The sequence below is a fragment of the Schistocerca gregaria genome, chromosome X (genome assembly GCF_023897955.1).
Source record: "Schistocerca gregaria isolate iqSchGreg1 chromosome X, iqSchGreg1.2, whole genome shotgun sequence".
NCBI lineage: Eukaryota > Metazoa > Arthropoda > Insecta > Orthoptera > Acrididae > Schistocerca > Schistocerca gregaria.
The window spans coordinates 379,974,943-379,995,554 of NC_064931.1; the positions used below are offsets into that span (position 1 = coordinate 379,974,943).

The 20,612-nt window shown below is 38.5% G+C and overlaps 1 protein-coding gene across 8 annotated transcripts in view; it reads left to right on the forward strand.

Annotated features, from left to right (window-relative positions):
• Nucleotides 1–8,157: 8,157 nt before the first annotated feature.
• LOC126297733 (uncharacterized protein DDB_G0271670-like) overlaps nucleotides 8,158–20,612 on the forward strand; it is a 177,219-nt gene continuing 164,764 nt past the window's right edge. For 4 of the 8 annotated variants that reach the window (XM_049988876.1, XM_049988877.1, XM_049988878.1 and 1 more), the window contains exon 1: nucleotides 8,186–8,650. The gene's annotated coding sequence lies outside the window, so the exon portion shown is untranslated. Of the gene's footprint in view, nucleotides 8,651–20,612 lie in introns of all 8 variants that reach the window. The other 4 variants (XR_007552571.1, XM_049988874.1, XR_007552573.1 and 1 more) reach the window with 4 other exon arrangements.

Below are 20,612 nucleotides of genomic sequence, written 5' to 3' on the forward strand. Positions count from 1 at the left end.
TCAATGGAAAAAATTGGTATAATTGTGTTAAAGCTTGTGAGAAGTCTTATTCTCGATCTTAATAAATACAGTGGTGTCGTAACAGATGCATGCTCTGTTACGAGTTCTAAGGCTGTGGGAGCAGGCATTAAAATAAGGAAAGAATGAACTAATTTTGAACGAACCTCTTGTTTTTATGATTTCTAAGTGCTGTTACATGCATTCAGTGTGTAATTCAATGGTATCATTCAAGAGCATGTCTCTTTGTTACAGCTTCGTGGAATAGAAAGCTGTACTTGTAAACATGTAGGGAATGAGCTAGTCTCCATTAGTGGAACAAGACAGGTAGAAAGACATCTTTCTCTGGCATCTTTTCTAAAAATAAAACTGAAAAAACACATTGAAAAAAGCTGTATCATTCCTTGAGGAAATTTCGCAATTGTCACATTTTTCAAAAGAACCTACAGTGTAACAGCTTTTAGATGCAATCAGTAATGGAGAATTAATCATGACTCTTTTGGGCTTTGCTGGTGTATGCAGGCAAGCAAGACCTATAAGTAGGTTTTTCCAAAAAAGGGACTATTAATATTATTAAATCAACTGAGATCTTGACTGATACTTTCTCAGTATTAAAAATAAAACGAGAAAATTTGGTTGCAGAATTCAGCCTGCTTTATAATCAAGCCAAAAAACACTGACATTTATTATAGAAAACACCCTTCAAACATCCAAAATCACATCTCAACAAGTTAACATGACTAATTTTGCCTCATCAAGTGCAGAAGGTTATTTTACGGTGATTGTCTTTGTCCATACCTTTGACACAAGAAACAATGATTTAGAAAACAGATTCTTTAAAGACATTCCCAATCTCTACATTCTCAACACTCTTCTACAGAGTCTGCTCATCTCCAACAATGTACATGGATTTAGTGATTAGTAATGCAGAAACTCTGGTTACAAAGTACTACACAGTAAATGACTTGATTTTCAATCCCAAGACGGAAATCAAGCTGTGTGTGACAAACTGGAAAATCGCTAGGCAGCTGAGTGTTTACAGTTTCATGCTCCAGAAATTTTCCCTTCAGTTAGATCCTCAGTATTGATCTTTTCTTCACTTCCTGTATCAACGACAACAGCAGAAACATCTTTCTCCATACTGTACTTCATTAAGGTTTGATTGAAAAACTATTGTGGTCAAAACTGCTTAACTGGACTTGCCTTGTTGTATGTCCATAGAGACATCATTATTAATGAAGAAAAAATTGCAGATAGGTATTGTGACAAGGAGAGAAAGAAAATAAAATATGTTATCTTGAGTACAAATAATATGAATCTAGTTGTTCTTCTATGATGTGGAAAGAACCATTAATTAGGAGTCACACACTTAAATTACTCTTTACAAATTTATATAAAAACTGCAAAAAGTTCAAATCAGCTGCTAATATACAGGATGCATGCAAAATATATACTGCATGAGTAGTGTACAAATATGAAAAATATAAACATGAAAATTTTTTGTAAAATGTCTTCTACATCTGATTTTAAGCTCTCTGTGCAATAAAAAAATAAAATAGTTAATTCAAAACTAATTTTTATGCATATTAAGTAAGTATATAAGCTGCTGTAATACTGTAATATCATTTTAATTGTTTACTTTGTACTTATTTGCAGATGTTAGTCTCAAATGCATTGTTATCCTAATATTATTCAAATGAATATTGCATTTTCTTTGCTACTATATTTGTTTCAAAATTAGTATCATTGTAATTTCTAATGAAAGAAACTTAGAAAAAATATTTAAGAATCTTTTCAAGACTTAACAAATAGTATTTCTTAAATATGTGTGAACAAAACTGACAAAAATGTAACTATCAACAAATTACAAATTATTATTTTAAAAATATTCTGTTTGAATCTCAGTTTAGTATCTTTTAATTTTACTTATCAGGACTGTGTTGACAAAAGTCTTATAGAGTTGGTGTTAACGATTATATATATGAAGACACTTGTGAATGGTATGCATTTCAATATATTTTATCCATGTATGTCAAAAATAAGGCACATTTTTGCACTTCTGTGATATTTTAATGTATCAGAACAGCTTAGAATAGCACTTTCTGGAGTTTTTTCTTTACCTTTTAAGGGGATGGCTTATAGATCTTCTTCCTTTTCCATTCAACTGCCCCCTCCCACAAAGTTTCATTAACCTGACATTTTAAACAAATATTTATATGAGAACAAACCATGCTGCATTGTTTAACAGACCTATACGATTATAGACAAGGGGGAAAAATGCTTATGAAACTGAATGAATTCACCTCAGATTAACTGACAAAGAGTTAACGGTTTTTCTCATGATATGAAGATGATAGGGAGTATGGCTGTTTTCAAAAGCAAATTGAAATCTCACTTGGTTAAAAATTGGCCATGTAGTCTTAAGGAATATCTTCAAATAAAAATTAAAGTAGTAGATTTAGATGTTACAGTAGATATATATGGAATTTTTTCACAGAAAATGTGAGCTATATGTATTTATTTTTAAGGTTGTTATTTAAAGATATATAAGTATTTCTTCTTTTGATGTATACACTCCTGGAAATTGAAATAAGAACACCGTGAATTCATTGTCCCAGGAAGGGGAAACTTTATTGACACATTCCTGGGATCAGATACATCACATGATCACACTGACAGAACCACAGGCACATAGACACAGGTAACAGAGCATGCACAATGTCGGCACTAGTACAGTGTATATCCACCTTTCGCAGCAATGCAGGCTGCTATTCTCCCATGGAGACGATTGTAGAGATGCTGGATGTAGTCCTGTGGAACGGCTTGCCATGCCATTTCCACCTGGCGCCTCAGTTGGACCAGCGTTCGTACTGGACGTGCAGACCGCGTGAGACGACGCTTCATCCAGTCCCAAACATGCTCAATGGGGGACAGATCCGGAGATCTTGCTGGCCAGGGTAGTTGACTTACACCTTCTAGAGCACGTTGGGTGGCACGGGATACATGCAGACGTGCATTGTCCTGTTGGAACAGCAAGTTCCCTTGCCGGTCTAGAAATGGTAGAACGATGGGTTCGACGACGGTTTGGATGTACAGTGCACTATTCAGTGTCCCCTCAACGATCACCAGAGGTGTACGGCCAGTGTAGGAGATCGCTCCCCACACCTTGATGCCGGGTGTTGGTCCTGTGTGCCTCGGTCGTATGCAGTCCTGATTGTGGCGCTCACCTGCACGGCGCCAAACACGCATACGACCATCATTGGCACCAAGGCAGAAGCGACTCTCATCGCTGAAGACGACACGTCTCCATTCGTCCCTCCATTCACGCCTGTCGCAACACCACTGGAGGCGGGCTGCACGATGTTGGGGCGTGAGCGGAAGACGGCCTAACGGTGTGCGGGACTGTAGCCCAGCTTCATGGAGACGGTTGCGAATGGTCCTCGCCAATACCCCAGGAGCAACAGTGTCCCTAATTTGCTGGGAAGTAGCGGTGCGGTCCCCTACGGCACTGCGTAGGATCCTCTGGTCTGGGCGTGCATCCGTGCGTCGCTGCGGTCCGGTCCCAAGTCGACGGGCACGTGCACCTTCTGCCGACCATTGGCGACAACATCGATGTACTGTGGAGACCTCACGCCCCACGTGTTGAGCAATTCGACAGTACGTCCACCCGGCCTCCCGCATGCCCACTATACGCCCTCGCTCAAAGTCCGTCAACTGCACATACGGTTCACGTCCATGCTGTCACGGCATGCTACCAGTGTTAAAGACTGCGATGGAGCTCCGTATGCCACGGCAAACTGGCTGACACTGACGGCGGCGCTGCACAAATGCTGCACAGCTAGCGCCATTCGACGGCCAACACCGCGGTTCCTGGTGTGTGCGCTATGCCGTGCATGTGATCATTGCTTGTACAGCCCTCTCACAGTGTCCGGAGCAAGTATGGTGGGTCTGACACACCGGTGTCAATGTGTTCTTTTTTCCATTTCCAGGAGTGTAGTTGTGTAGCTCCATGCAACATACTAACAAAAATCTGTGTGTATATCAGTAATTTTAGATACTTACATTAAGATCATCATTCATTTTACCGAAATATTCAGGTAATTGTGTCATTTTTAAACTCCACATAAAGATGACACATCTTCTACTGTTGCACAGAATGGTTCACAAACATATTATATAGTCTACAGACGTGTTCACAATAGTAGCGCTTAGTGAATCACTGTGTCTACACTTTGATTTTACATTGTGTAAATTATGACATTGTCAAAGTCGGTATATATAAGTTTTTTGCCATTAAGGTTCTCGAAATTCCAGAAGAATGCTTTTCAAATGTCATAATTTTTTGAATTACAGTTACTTGATCTTATGGTAAAGTGAAGTACTAAGCATCACTCTAAACAAAATATTATTACTATTATGAAACAATTATTATTATTATTATGTTAAAGTGTTTAATATATTTCATTTTTATTAAAATCGTAGGCTAATCATGAGCATTGCAGCATGTTATATTCTGTGACGTCAGAGAGAAGAGAGAAAGAGAGAGAGAGAGAGAGAGAGAGAGAGAGAGAGAGAGGGGTGGGAAATGACATCCCATTCCTCCTACAGACCCCAGAACCAAAACCTGGATCCATATTTGCTGATGACTATTTAAATAGCGTCAGAAATCTCTGGTGTGCCCAGACATGGCACTGTCTCTCACTCTGCTTCTTGGTTAAGTAGATTTTAGCAACTGGCTTGGAAGGGAAGTTAATATGGAGCATTCTGATAGCTCTTCCACCCATTGCTTAGGAAATATGGCTGTTACACTCCATAACAAAGTACATCAGTCATAAATTCTGTTTGAAATATTCACATTTTTTTCATAACTAACTAAATCTGAGAACGGTACTTAGCAGTTTGACACATGGATTAATAGACTCATACCATGAATAGCCTTAGTATTCATCCTATGGACAATGTTAGAACACCTGTGTTCTCAGCCAAGTTACACTGTTTCAACATCAGTAGGTCTATAAGATTTGAGCTTTGAGTTGTACATGACAATGGCTCTGATTTCGTAAGACTGAATCACAAAGACTTCAGAAACAACAAGAACGGTGAACTAATTAGATAGTTTCATGTTTCATGGATCATTTTGCATGATACATCATAATAATGTAGAATGAGTAATTTTACTTTCACATGGCAAATTAATTTGTAAATATGCCTACATGCTGTACATTCATAAAGAGTTTTTTATCTTTTTTAAAACAAATATGTGTGAGTTAGCAAGTCCTACCCACCACATTTTACACATTACAGTAATATAATTTCTTCTATTGAGTGGAAGGTGTTGCCATGAAGAAACTTTCACTGTTTGTTTTCAAATTTTATTTTGGTCTTTGTAAGACATTTTATATCCTTGGGTAAGTGATCAAAAATTTTGGTTGCACCATTGCGCACCAGTTTTTGTGCTTAATCAAATCTCAATGAAGATTAATGAATGTCATTTTTCCTTCTGATATTGTAATTATGGATATCATCGCTCTTTTTGAAGTACAGTACAGTGGATTATTTACAATAGACTTAATGAGAGAATAAATATACTATGAAGCAGTAGTCCGAATGCCCAACTCCTCAAACAGATGTCTGCAAGATAATTTTGGGTGGGCACCACATATTATTCTTACAGGAAGTTTTTGAACTATGAAGACATTCTTTCTTAAAGATGTGTTAGACCAAAACAGTATTCCACCATTACATTACTGAATGAAAATATGCAAAACATGGCACCATACTGATTTGTCTATCCCCTAGATTTGCAGTGATTATAAAGCCAGGTTCACACACACAACTAATGTGGTGCCACAGCTTGTGACTTTCTATAGTGACATAGTGAGTTACCATTCAAACAGGACGCCACAAATTCTATGAGTTGCAGAGCTTTCAACACAGTGTCGGTTGAAATCATATGGATGACTATGAATGTTATTGTGCAGGTTATGGCATTAAAGCTGTGACAAGAGTTAGATATAAGGAAGACAAAACCCAAATGTTTCATCTGAAAATAGATTTTGCATAGGCATAAATCGGGGGCCACAAAAACATTTATAAAAGAAATAACAGTTTGAGACGAAAATGCTGTCTGCAGTAGCAAGCCAACCAACAGCTGGCATGTAAATATCATCTGAAGATATGTAACTCTTCCAAGATTTTAGAATCTTATTGTATTCGTCGATATAAACATTTTGAATAACTAATTTTTAGTTTAACAGCTATCACAACACACTTGAGGCGCTTCATGCATATAAGTAAATAATCCACAATTTATACAATGCTTGGACTTGCAAATCATGAAGTTTATGCAACTCACTTTTTTGGTTACATATATTAAGTTTATTTATTTATTCATCCAAAAATCTTTTAAGATTGTGGGATACGTCATTAGTTCGCAAATATTGCCCCCCCCCCCCCTCTCTCTCTCTCTCTCTCTCTCTCTCTCTCTCTCACACACACACACACACACACACACACACACAGACACACACACACACACACACACACACACACACACACACACACACACACACACTGTTGCAGGAAATCAAACGTAAGTTGCTGTTCTTGTGGCTCCAGATGCTGTGAAAGTGTAACTGCCGACCACTGTTTTAATTTTTTTCGGTAATAAAAGGAAAACACATTGAAATCGAATCGAGTACAGCAGCAATTACTTCACAACTGTGACAGGATGCTGGTGTTTCGAAATATTGCCAGCAGGGAGCAGTGGCGGAAGGGAAGTGCCGCAACAAATTACAACCAAGCTGAACTTATTGTGGCATTCGCGTATGCAGTTGCATCACTATAACCTATGAGTTCACACAGATAACTGCATCGCATGTTGCATGGCACTAGCTGTGGCGACACGTTTGTTGCGTGTGTGAACACGGCTTACGCGCAAATGCGGCCGGACTAAATTGTTTTAATCATTACTTCTGCATTCATGCTGACTGGGTCGCAATGGTAAAAGTCAAACATCAGGCAAAGAATGACTTTATTGCTCATTTGACGCATTTCGGACTTTATCGATCACCAGATTTCCAGGACAATTGTTGCACTTAAGTATAGGATTTCCAGATATGTGTGAAACAATCCTTCACAGACTCGTTTTAAAAATTCAGAACCATGCACAGAAAACCAATCAATGATACGTTTAATAACATTGTTTACCATTTCCTCCGTTTCTGTGTGTGTGTGTGCTTCTGTGAATAGTTTGCAAATGTTTGTTTCACACACAACTGGAAATACTGTTTCTACATGCAGCAATCGCTCCTGGATATCTGATGATCGATAAATTCTCAAATAAGGCATTTGAGGAATAAAGTCATTCCTTGCCTGATGTTTGACTTTTACCATTCTGACCCAGTCAACCTGAATGTAGAACCAATTATTCTTATAATACTGGTTGTCTGCCCCGTGCATGGCACATTTACAATAACTTGTTTTAGAAGCTCCAAAGTGTGCATTTCCCAGTTTAAATTCTCATCTATATGGACTCCTAAAAATTTGAAGTATCCGTCATATTTATTACTTCCTGACCATGTATTACACTTAGCATCTGTGTAGTACCCCACACGAGCAGAACTGAATATATTGTGTCTTTTCAAATTAAGAGGAAGACCATTCACAGGAAACCATTCAGTGATACTTACAAAATCATTGTTTAGCATTTCTTCTGTTTCTGTGTGTGTGCTTGGACTGATTACTGCTAGTGCCATCTGCAAAAAGAACTAGTTCTGTTTGTTGTATGTTAGAAAGAAGATCGTTTACATCCATGAGGAACAATAGTGGACATAAGATTGAGCCTTGGGGAACCGCATACATGATTTCTCTCCGGCCAGAATAACGTCACCAGACTATATTCATTGAATTACTAAGTACAATTCCTATTATGTAGGTGGCTCTAAGAATGAAAATGTAGAAAGTGCATATTGGAACAGCTACAGAGAAATCAGCAAGAAATTAAATCTTATCAAGGACAAAACGATTATGAGAGCTGAGTTCATCACATTACTAGATTGATATTCAAATATCGGATATAAAATGATCATCTGTCTACGCATTATCTTTGCTACAGGATAACCGCCCTGATAAAACGAACCCGGAAACAGAATTAATGTGACTGTTCTACTCCGGCCTCCAACGGTACCACATTTTTGATCGTCGAGCCTATGGAGGAGTTATTCCAACGTAATCTAAAAGAAATCAATGTTGACCATACTGCGAAGGACAATTTTGGCAAGGCAGTCCGATCGCATAATATTGATCGCAAGTTTCATCGCGTGTAGTATCTTTCTTGCTTTGTTCGCTATGTGTTTTGTGTTTAGTCTTCCGGCGTAGAGTGGGATGTCATGGCCGGCGAATTTATTTGGTGTTTGAAGTATCGCGTTATATTTGTAATCGGTTTTTTCGGGTGCCCGTATGTGCCAACTTGAAATGTTTATACATACTATGCAGGTCAGAAATATTGTGGACAGAAGAATTGGGCGACTTGTTTAGCGAGTGCACTTTTTCGCTACCACAGATCGTCAAGCGAAATTCGGATAAAGTGCTAAAAGCAGCTAAGCTCTTCAGTCAGTTGAAGTTTCATTAGTCACTGGGGCCAAGATTTGAGGTAATTTCCATATATCCTTCTCGTAGGAACAGAATTGCTATATAAGTTTTCCAATTACCGGTTCAGCAGTGACATTTGTCATTAGACGAGAACTTTATTATTTGATTACGATCCATCAGTCCCACCTTCGCTCAGTCGATTTCGTTAATACTTTAAGACTGTTTGTTTTTCGTTAGTGATTACCAGAACTTGTAAACGCATGTTTTACCCCTCGATGACGTTTTAACATTTTCGTTCTGTGTTGGCAGACATATGAACGCCTTGCAATTTTCCTTCCTTCGCTTACTTGGTCAACAAAATTTTACTCTCGGCCCATATGTCGTTGATAGTGGTTATGTTTTCTTGTGCGACGAAAGTGATAAGGAACAAGCGTAAATGTTCGTAGCTGTTACCGTTGTTAAATTACGTGTTTGCACTCCACCTTGTTTACATATAATTGGTGTGTTCCTCCGAATAGAGCAATGCACAGGCCTAGGAAACGAAATTAAATTGTAGGTAGTAGAGTGTATGTCAATTATTCCGAATAGAAACAATAAATGAACAGAGGTGATGTTTCCAGTTAATGTTGTTACATATAACAGACAGTCGTGAGTGGAAGTTAAAGTAAATTGGACACTGCAACAAAGGTGTTATTGAACAGACCTGGTACATGCTTTGTGAGCAGTGGTTGGTAGTTGCACTCTTATGGCATGGTCACTGTACCTTTAGTTCCTTTCCTAACCCAACCATATTGTAGAAATTCCTTATATTAAAGTGAAGATATGTGTGTTACTATCTGTGACAGTATTATATAGGAGAGATTATGGAGAAACTGTATGTTGGTAGTGACACGTGAGAGTAGACATCGTAAACATTATCAGCCTTTAGTTTGGCAGAGAATTTATTCCTTACTGGAAAACTGGTTTAGTGAAACATTTTGTTACAGTTGAATTTATGTGCAGTATTAAAATTCCACAGAAGCTCTAGTGTTATCACAATTTCTTAAAGACCCATGTGATAGACTGATATGTAACATAGTTTTGAGTTCTAAGTTTGGTTGATAGGTGACAACTTGGTTGAGATTTGACAAATGCAGTGAATATGAATGCAAAATGAAGGTTGTAACAAAATAGATCAGTGTCTCAATATTTAATGCAGTTTTCGTTAGAAAAACTTAAACTGCTTTTACCTTTGAATTATTTTGTAAATTAACATATTTGTAATATTCATTTTATTTAATGGTGGAGCATTAATTGGTACTTTTCTGATTGTGCTTGATCAGAGCGGTTCTAAAGGAGAGATTCTGTTCCTATTCATGCTTTCTACTGTATGACAAATTCATGTGCTCTTTTCCATCCCTCCTCTTCTCACTACCTTGCAAATGGATAGGTGGATTGATTAAGTTAAACAGATGGTGTCTAGGAAAAAGTTGTTGCAGGAGGGCACCAGATTGAAGTTTTTTTTGAAAGACATGCAACAGAAATGTGAGCTGAAAATAGACTGGCTCTGCAGCAAGCACCCAGGAGGGGTGGGGGCACATGCTGCCCCCCCCCCCCCCCCCTCCCCAATGTTTGGACTTATGCTAGATGCAGTGGAAATTTTCTAGTACCAAAATGCTTTCTTAATATTTTGATTCGTGATTATGGCTGAAAGTAAAGTGAAAGAAGTTTCAGGTGTAAAGAGGTTGGTGAAAAACAGCAGAGGAAGATTCGCGAAACTGTGAGAGGCTTCAACTGTTATAAAGCGGAGAAGGTGGTGAATGGTTTCCTTCTGTTAGTTCATTTGAATTTTGCGAGGTAATTGCTTTTCCATATGAGATTGATACCTCAGTAACACTGCTGTAAATTAAATATTTATCCAGTGGTTTTGAGAAATTTGAGCTTTGACAAGTTTAAGGATCATTTAAGGTGTATGAAAACAGCAAATCAATTCTTGGCCACGTTTGGTGTATTAAAAGGTTTAATCGGAACTTTATTTATATATTTATCGTATAATGAGTCACACAAAGTAAAATTAGCTTTCAGATATCACCCGCCCCCTCTGTCCAATAAATAGTCCTGTGTGTGGGCCTGGCAAGCACCAGTCCATTTATTTTGTAGCAGAGCATGTGTTTGACTCCAGAAAAATCATTGGTGTGTTGAATATTTTATCAGGTTATTTCAGTTTTATGTTACGGTACCTATTGCTGTTGCCAAAACATTGTCAGATATGTAGATGAAAAGGTGAGAGTCTGTTTGACAGAAGCTCTGTTAGCAGTTGTGGGACTAGAATAGATACGTGAGATTAGTTTCACTCCGCTGCCATTGTTAAAGATGGGTGCGATGAGAGAGCATTGACTGTTTGGTTAATGTGAGTTGACAGGGATGTTACAGAGATTTGTATCTGGCTATCATCAGTATAACAATTATGACACAAATTGATGTCTCTAATGTGTCATGATATTCTTACTGTTGTTTCAAAAAATATAACTTGTTGTGTTAAACGTCTTTATCATCAGAACAGTAGCTTATATGTCAGAAAAAATTGCATACATAAGTTGAAGACTGTACATAAAATAAAAATTGTGACTACCCTCAAGCATTTGTCAACTATAAATTACACTGATTAGTAATTATGTTTGCTGTCACATCTTTAGTGATGGTTCATTTACACTGTTGAAAGAATACTGGTGGTGATAGGAAAAAGAGTAGTCTGATCAAATCAACAAACCCTTTTTAAATCTGAGCACTGGTGATAAGGTGGATGTATGTGCCATAAAAATAGACATTTGGGTGAAGAAACTTGTACAATCCTCTTTTCTTCCCACACTTACCTGGTTATTATGTAAGCATGCGGAAAAATGTATAATAAAGATTTCACTAACAAACTTTTTCTCTTCAGTGTAATCCAAGTGGGTCCAAGCGGCCATGTGGAACAATAGTTCAAAGGATGATATTAGTTTGCTACAGACTCTGCTGTTACTGTGACCGCTGCACATGCTTGCATATCAGTGGCATTGGATAAACCAAATGTGCCCACCTGAGTTGTGATGGGGTGAGCTCTTAAAGGAACTCAACTGTGTGTGTGTGTGTGTGTGTGTGTGTGTGTGTGTGTGTGTGTGTGTGTGTGTGTGTGTGTGTGTTTGGCAAATGTAGTGCTCTCAAGCTGCTTAGTGCTGTTATTTCTCTAAAACCATCACTGAACATGCTTCAGTGACCACCACTAGGTGGTGGACTGTTGAGTGTGATAAGGGAGGAACCCTGGCTTCAGTCCTGATCGAGGGGATGTTAAAAACCTCTGTTAAGGAAATTCATAATATTTAAACATGCTCTAGGGTCCTGCAACAAGTGAATGTTAGGGATATTGGTCTATAATTCTGCATTTTTGTACCTTTTTATAAAGAGGAATAGCATTTGCTGTTTTCCTGTCCACACCGGACTATTCTCTGCACGATTAGTAGTTCAACTTTGTCTTCATTGTTTAATTTCACAGTTTCCTCATCATGGCAGGAAGAGATGGATAAATACCAAATAAAACCTCATTTGCAAGGTGATTCCTATTTTAGAATAGAGTGTAAAGGGGTTCAGGTGGCATTTGGAGGAAGAGACACATGTTTGTAACTGTGTGCTACAGGAGTGTTCCTTCATCAGGTGTAATTATCTTAGTGTGGTAACGGCTAAAGTATGGTTACGTCATTTTTTATAGGTGTACAAACATCTTCCTCTCTCTTCCACCACCACCACATGCCACCAATCTGTGAACGGTTGTTGTAAAAATAAAGGTGCATTAGAAGATAGCAGTATGTTCCCCTATCTAGCAATGCATGAAACAATTGACCAAGAAGTTCTCACTAAATACAACCTTTTTTATTCAGTCATGCACATTGTAGGCAAGTGACAGCTTCAGATAAACAGTTCTATTAGTTTTATTAGCTAACTTCAGCGGAAAAGCCCCAATGTAATGGTCTCACTTTTTACAGAAGTACCTTTAGTGGATTCATCTCATCACGTACAGGTCTGAGGCTGACAAGTGTTTGAGCACACAATCTAGACTCAGCCAGTTAAAACCTACAATAATATTCTGGCAGTACATCGAAGGTGCCTTTATAGTTTGGTCTCATGATTTGGACAGCTCCTGCGAGTTTCTTTAACATCTTAATTCAATAAATCATAACATTAGCTTACCATGGAATAGTGTAAAATGGGTGGTTTGCCAGTTTTAGACATATTGGTGTGACGTAAGTGACGCGGTGTTCCTGGACATTGAGTAAATTGAAATCCCACCCATAATGATCTGTATTTGTAGCCAAGCATTTGCCACCACCCATTATGGGCAGTGAGCATTCTTAAGACCTGCAGATGGAATTAGAACATCTGCAAATTAGGTTTGTAGAAAATGGATGATCATCCTGTCAGATACACATAGTGTTACAGTTGTACAAATGCCAGCACAAGGCTCAGGATCAGGCGGTCAAGACGTCTTACCTGCCATATATCTGGCATGTTTGTTCAAAAATATGTAATTTACTGAGGAAACATCAGGTTAAATGGTATTTTGTCTTCTAGCAAATATCTTACTACTTCTGTGGTCTGTCAAAGGTGACTTAGTGCTAGGAAAAGTAAGGTTATACAGGATTCTTTGCTAGAGATGTAGAGCTTATATTGGGTCAACAACATAAACTATTCAGGAGCACACTGTAGAGCACCTCAAGCATACTCCTTTCGTACGTGCCAGCCTGAAAATTACTTATTGCCAAATACTGTATTTCTGATTGGCATTATAATGTACTATAATATAATGAAAGTTTTCGCCTGTAAATCAAATATGTGGGGTTCCATTAATAAGGTCAGTGAAAATATGAGTGACTGAGTATGTAATCAGTTACGATGGTTGTTTTGAGCTGGACACTGCAAGGAATACTGTCACTGTGGAACTTTCTGCACTGTGTAACATAATGATATACACAGCAGACAATTCTGTATTATAATTGAAAATGTTTTAAAATGTCATGTGGCACCATGGCTTGAAATATTTGTGAAGATTGTGTACTGTTTTGTGTACACCGCGACTTACTTCTGTTTGTTTGTTCGCAGGTGCGTCATCCTTGAGACAGAACAGGGTTCAGAATAATTGATTAAATTTGTTGTCATATAGATTGTGTTTAATGTGACTCCTCCCTAAATATACTGCTTATCTGAATTTTGCACTCAAATTCCAAGATATGGTTTAACATGTTACACTTTAAAATACTTTGCAATTATTTTCAATTAAATGGACTAACTAGTTTTTATTCGCATTCTTAGTAGTAGATTATTCAGTTCTGTAAAACAATTAATACTCAATTTAAATATATTTCACCAGTCTGTTTCAAAACCAAAGATATCATTGTTTAGAACATTTTTCTCACTGCTTGGATGTCAAATTTGGTTTTGATGTCATTAGTTATTTGTAGTCATAACTTACAATATATTACTCAAAAAAATATTGACAACTCATGTGGTCAACACACCACTCTCCCTGCCATATGTCAGTCTCGGAGACTGAAGCTGCTACATCTTAATGAAGGAGCTCCTCAGTTTGCCTCACAAGGGCTGAGTGCATCTCGCTTGCCAACAGTGCTCGGCAGACCAGATGATCACCCATCCAAGTGCTAGCCCAGCCTGTCAGCGCTTAACTTCGATGATCTGACAGGAACCAGTGTTACCACTGTGGCAAGGCACTTGGCTTAGTAGTAAGAAGCTAACAGCTAAAACAAGCTAGGAAGGCTAAATACAAAAAGTTCTGTAGCCGCCTGCATTGTACCACTGTGCAGTGTGACCTTTCGTGATGTTGAAGATCGTGCCAGTCGAGGATGGGCTCTTGAATTTGAGAGACAGTGAATGCAAACTTGTGAAGTTTATAATGTGACAAAGTGTATAATCACATGTCACTCAAAGTTGTTTTTCTCACAATGGTGTGCACTGGATGTGGATACGAGGGGCATGTGGTCAGCACACCGCTCTCCTGTCCATATGTGTCTCTGAGACTGGAGTTGCTACATCTTAATCCAGCACAGCTTTGACTGCTCCAGGAAAAGGCAGTACAGTCCTCATACCATTTTCAATGTGGCCTTGAATTGATTTTGTCAGGAGTGTCTGCCTTTTACAATGTCATAACTGCTGGCTGGTATTCTTTCTTGCATGAAGCAAGGGTTCTACTGCTTCCCATACTTGTTTATTATCAGCTTTATCAGCTGGTACTCTGTTGTCGTGGTCTAGGTTGAACTGGTTTTTTTTTTTTTTCCCCCTTCTCACTAGCTTATTAATTTGACAATGCTGTTGTCGTAATCTATGACAAGACAGTTAGCAGCAGCTGTGCTGCTGCTGCTGCTACTACTACACCACCACCACTACATTTTATTAGTTTATTTTATGTAATGAACTTCACCACTCATTTTTTCACCCAATTCACATTCAACAGTTAGCATTTTAGCTGGCTTTGTACTGTCTTATTACTTCATCTCAGAATTTGATAAACACAGTATCTGGCTGAATTCTTCATACATCTGTTTAAGGACTGAGGAAGGTAAGAGACGATAAAAGGGGATTTAACATGTGACAATGTGCTGTAAGAGGAAATGACACTGGATTCTGCAGCTTGTGGGGCTTTTGCTACATATTCTGAAATTAGACAGAAGGTACTTTAGAAAGACATTGGAGTAAATGCACAAATTCTGCTGATGAAATGAAGCTGCTAAAGAGAAGGAAAAAAAATTACTGTGTGTGTGTGTGTGTGTGTGTGTGTGTGTGTGTGTGTGTGTGTGTGTGTGTGTGGACGGACTTAGATTCAAGGGGAGCAGGGACTGAAAAAAATACACACTATTAGACTAAAAAGAAACTTTACTGTGAAAAACAAAACATAAACCAAAATAAAGGCTGGCTGCTCTAGCCTGTCCCACTCCGTGACACCTGAGGCTATTCTGTGTGTAGGGTGGGTTTCTGTGAAGACACCTTTCTAATTTCAAGTGCTACCAAACATACCAGTCATGTTGCTGTCAGTAGGTACCACATTTTATTGTGCGCCTGCTTTCAGGAGGAAGACGTTAATGAGATGGGCATGGTGTGCTCATGCGTCTCCTAGGACATATACCCACGACTGTGGGGGCTTTAGAGCAGGAAAAAAGTTGGAGAATTGTCTCTTCATACTGCACAGCCTTCAGATTACCCTCGGTAGTGGTGAGAGGCGTTTGTCTCTGGATGTGATACTGGCCCAAATCATTATAGACCCACATCCATGATGAACCCATGGGTCTGCATGCCTGAGATATCCATAGTTAGTTGGCAACAACCACACTCTTCTGTGGCAGTCATCAGCTGTCAGACAAATCCCGCTCTTATCACTGAAGAGAACCCAACATCATTAATCCAGATTCCATTTAAGACCATAGCTTAGAGCACCATGTGGTGGTATGGTTTCTCCTGTGATAGATGTCTAGGTTATGTGGAGATCATTGCAAGCCTTCTGTCGACAAAGACCTAATTGCCCCCAAATAGGCAGCAATTGACAAAGACCTGCTAGTTGCCCCAAATAGGCAGCGAGCATACCCCTCGAGCTACCTGTAAGCCATAATTTGTAGGTAACGGTGGTGTGGTGTTGTTGACTGCAGGCCACCAACAGTAGGCATGTCTTCATTGTTTAGTCCTTCATGATAGTAGTTGAATGTTCAAATGGTTAATCTGTGATGTATGCCATTTTGATGGGCAACATCTGGTGCTGACAACCCTTCTTGCTGTAAAGTGACAATATATGTAAGTATGTAAATGAAGTGAGAATGTGCATTTAAGCAGGGGCTGGCTCTGCTTAGCAATATGCTGTGGTCAAAAGAATATTTCGAAAGATGTTTCCAATAGGGGGAAAACTGCAAACTATGCAGGGGGTGGTGCAGAACTTTTATTAAGCAGTTTGTCTATAGTTATGTTACTTTCATTTTCGTATTGAAGTCCATACCTTTAAGTTCCCATGAGTTTAGGAACTGTAACTGATTTAGGAACTAGCTGAAGGTGTCGTTTTTGTATCCTGGAGTTTTTAGCCTACAAAAATGTTTATTTTGGACAAATTATCTCTGTTTATTCCTTTTTACCCCAGCAATGTTTCCAGTATTATGTGACTGCATTAAAAGAAAATCGTTTAAGTACTCATCACGTGGATTATGTTGACGGTACAGTTATGATGATGATGATGATAATGATACCACCAGTATAATTGTAGTAGTAGTAGTAGTAGTAGTAGTAGAACTGCATGAAGAGTTAGTACCTGAAGCACTGTGATACCAACCATCATGAGGGATGCAGGCTGACCAATGCTGCCTACAGGGCCAATCTCTCTCACACCTAGCATCTGTGCTGAGGTCAGGGCACCACCTTTTGCAGTTTGACAGCAGCTTTTGTGTTTCATGAGATGTCCAGGTTCTAGACTGCTTCCAAATCACGAGCATTCCAAACCTTGTGCATCGTACTGTGCAGTCGATTTTCATACATTGACTGAGATCCAGAAGGGATTTTACTCTTGTATATGTTTTTGTCGTAATGTTTTGTGACATTTTGAATGAGCACCGCCATTATATGATAGTCTTTGCACATGCTCCTCAGAAGGGGAAAACTGGTGGCCAATTGAGTTTTGCCTCTAACTCTGAGAGCCATTCCTAGTATAAAGTGCATATACTCTGCATATGAACACATCCAAGACTTCCCTCTGTAACTACAAGGGCTGGACAGATGCCATCTACTGGGTGCCAGAGTGCATATGGGAATTTGGGTAAACAAGCTGGCTCATGTGGGAACCAGTGAATCATGTCTGGCAAATAAAGTGGCCATCACCTTACTTTGTTTCGTCACTGTTGAGATGCATTATTGTGTTAGAGGTAAGAAAAATGACTAAAAGAGATCAACCACTGTTGTTGGTCAAGTCAACTACTTGATTGTGGCACTCCTTTTAACCCCTCACGTGAGACGAGCCACATCTCAAATGTCTATCTGTAGGGCATACTTGGATAACGCATACCTTCCTGCTATGACATAAGGACTCTCCTATGTGTGGTACTTGAAACACAAAGATTTCAGATGCCATATATTGTATTTTATATATAGAAAAGTAGGTAGAGGTTAGTTTACCTGGTAATATGCGATCTACATTTGCAGACAGGTGACCTATGAAGGGACATGAAATGTTTATCTCTGAGGGACTGTTTTGGCAGATAAATGTGTGTGAAACTGAGAGAATGTTGTTTACTATAATAAATTCTAGATAATCTTCATTATTTAAAATTGAAATGGGAAATTGGTAGGTTGAAGTTATACTGGAAATTAGTGAAGTTTGGTGACAGAAAGAACAGAACTTCTGGCCATACAAGTTGAGGGTTGTAAATGCAAAATTAAATAGGAGTAATGATGGAGTAAGTCTGGCAATGAAAAAGAAAATAAGAATGTGGGGAAGTTGTTATGAGCGGCATAGTGAATCCATTATTGTAGCCAACATAGACCTAACCCAACACCTACTGCAATAGTAAGAGTTTAGTACTAGCTCTGCATGTCATGAAGACACTGAAAGACTGTATGATGAACTAAAAAGAAATTAGTTGGATATTTAAGGGAGGTGAAAATTTGTGATGGGGAATTTGAATTCATAGTAAGAAAGGGGAAAGGAATGAGAGAGGCAGCTGCCTGGTAGAATTTTGCACAGAGCATGATACTTGATGAAAATCATGATTGAAGGATGTATGTGTAAAAGAGACCTAGGAAAGTTTCAAGTAGATTACATAATGATAAGAGAGATATTTCAATACCTGATTTTAAATTGCAAACAATTTCCATGGGCAGGTACGGACTTCAATCATAATTTATTGGTCATGAACTGCAGATTAAAGCTAAAGAAGTTACAGAAAGATAGAATATTAAGGAGATATGACTATACGTTGAAAGTATCTAAGGTTGTTGAATTTCAAATAGCATAATGCAATGTTTGATTGAAACTAGAACACAACAGGAAAGAAATGGGTAGCCTTTAGTGACAAGAGACAAGACCTAGTAGAAATCCTTAGGTAATACATGAGATATTGAATATAATAGACAAAAAGAGAAAATATATAGATGCAGCAAATGAAGCAGAGATAAGGGAACACAGATGTCTAAAAAATGTGGTTGACAGGAAGAGCAAAATGGCAAAGGAGGAATGGTTGGATGTGAAATGCAAGGATGTAGAAGTATGCATAACAAGAGCAAAGATAAATATTGCCTACAGGAAAATTAGACATCTTTGTGGAAAAGAGAAACACCTGTTTGAATATCAGGAATTTTATAGAATGAGAAGTATTTGAACATGAGTTGGGAGATATGATGCTGTGAGAAGAATTTTACAGAGCACTAAACACCTAACTAGAAATTAGGATCCTGTAGTAGATGACATTCTCTCAGAATTATTGAGATTCTTGGGAGAGGCAACCATGACAAAATTATCCCAACTGATGTGCAAAGACTTCAAAAGGATTGTAATAATTACAGTTGAAAAGAAGCAGGTGCCAACGTGTATGTGGATTACTGAACCCTCAGTTTAATAAGTCATGTATGCAAAATACTTACATGAATTACTTACATAAAAATGGGAAAACTGGTAGAAACCAACCTCAGGGAAGATCTGTTTGGGTTTCGGAGAAATGTAAAAACATGCAAGGCAATACTAACCCTATGAGAGAGATTAATGTGTTTATTACATTTACAGATTTAGAGAAAATTCTGAAGGGAGCAGGAAGAATGAAAGAAATCAGACTGCAGTTATGAGTTGAAGCACATGAAATGAAAAGGAAGCAATGGTTGTGAGAGGGGGGTGAGACAGGGGGGGGGGGGGGAGATTCGTAGCCTGTTCCTGGTGATATTCTATCTGTACATTGAGTAAGGAATAAAGGAGAAATTTGGAGAAGGAATTAAAGTTCAGGGTGAGAAAATAAAAACTCTGACGTTTGCTGACAACATTGTAATTCTGTCAGAGACAGCAAAGGACTTCAAACAACAGTTGAACAGAGTGGATAATGTCTTGATAAGATGTAAATCGACAGAAATAAAATGAGTACTGAAATACAGTCAAATTAAAGCAGATGATACTAAGGGAATTTGATTAGACACTGAAATTAGTAGAAGAGTATTGAAATAATCTGGCATTCCTCAAGGAAGTGTTATAGGCCCTCTGCTGGTCCTGATCTACATAAATGACTTGAGAGGCAAATCTGAGTAGCCCTCTTAGATTGTTTGCAGATGATGCTGTCATTTGCCCATCTTGTAAAGTCATCAGATGATCAAAACCAACTGCAAAATGATTTGGACAAGATACCTGTGTGGTGTGGAAAGTGGCAGTTGTTTAAAACAGTGAAAAGTGTGAAGTCATCCACATGAGTACTAAAAGGAATCCATTAAATTTTGGCAACACACTAAATCACACACATCTAAAGGCTGTAAATTCAACTAAATCCTTAGAGACTCTCATTACAAATAATTTAAATTGGAGTGATTACACAGATAATGTTGTGGAGAAGGCAAACCGAAGACTGTGATTTATTGTAAAACACTTAGAAAATGCAACAAGTCTACTAAAGAGACTGCCTACACTACGCTCGTCTGCCGTCTTCTGGAGTATGGTTGTGCAATGTGGAATCTGGATCGGATAGGATTGACAGATGCCATTGAAAAAGTTCAGAGAAGGGCTGTTCATTTTCTGTTATCACGAAATGGAGGAGATATGAGACATGAATCGGTGCAGCAATGATTAAGGCATTTTTTTGTTGTGGCAGGATCTTATGAAATTTCAATCACCAACTTTTCCTCAGAGTGTGAAAATATTTTGTTGGCGTCCACCTACATAGACAGAAATCAGAGCTCACATGGAAAGATTGAAGTGTTCATTTTACCTACACACCGGTAGTGTGTGGAACGGTAGAGAAATAGCTTCAATGTGTTTCGATGAACCCTGTGCCATGCAT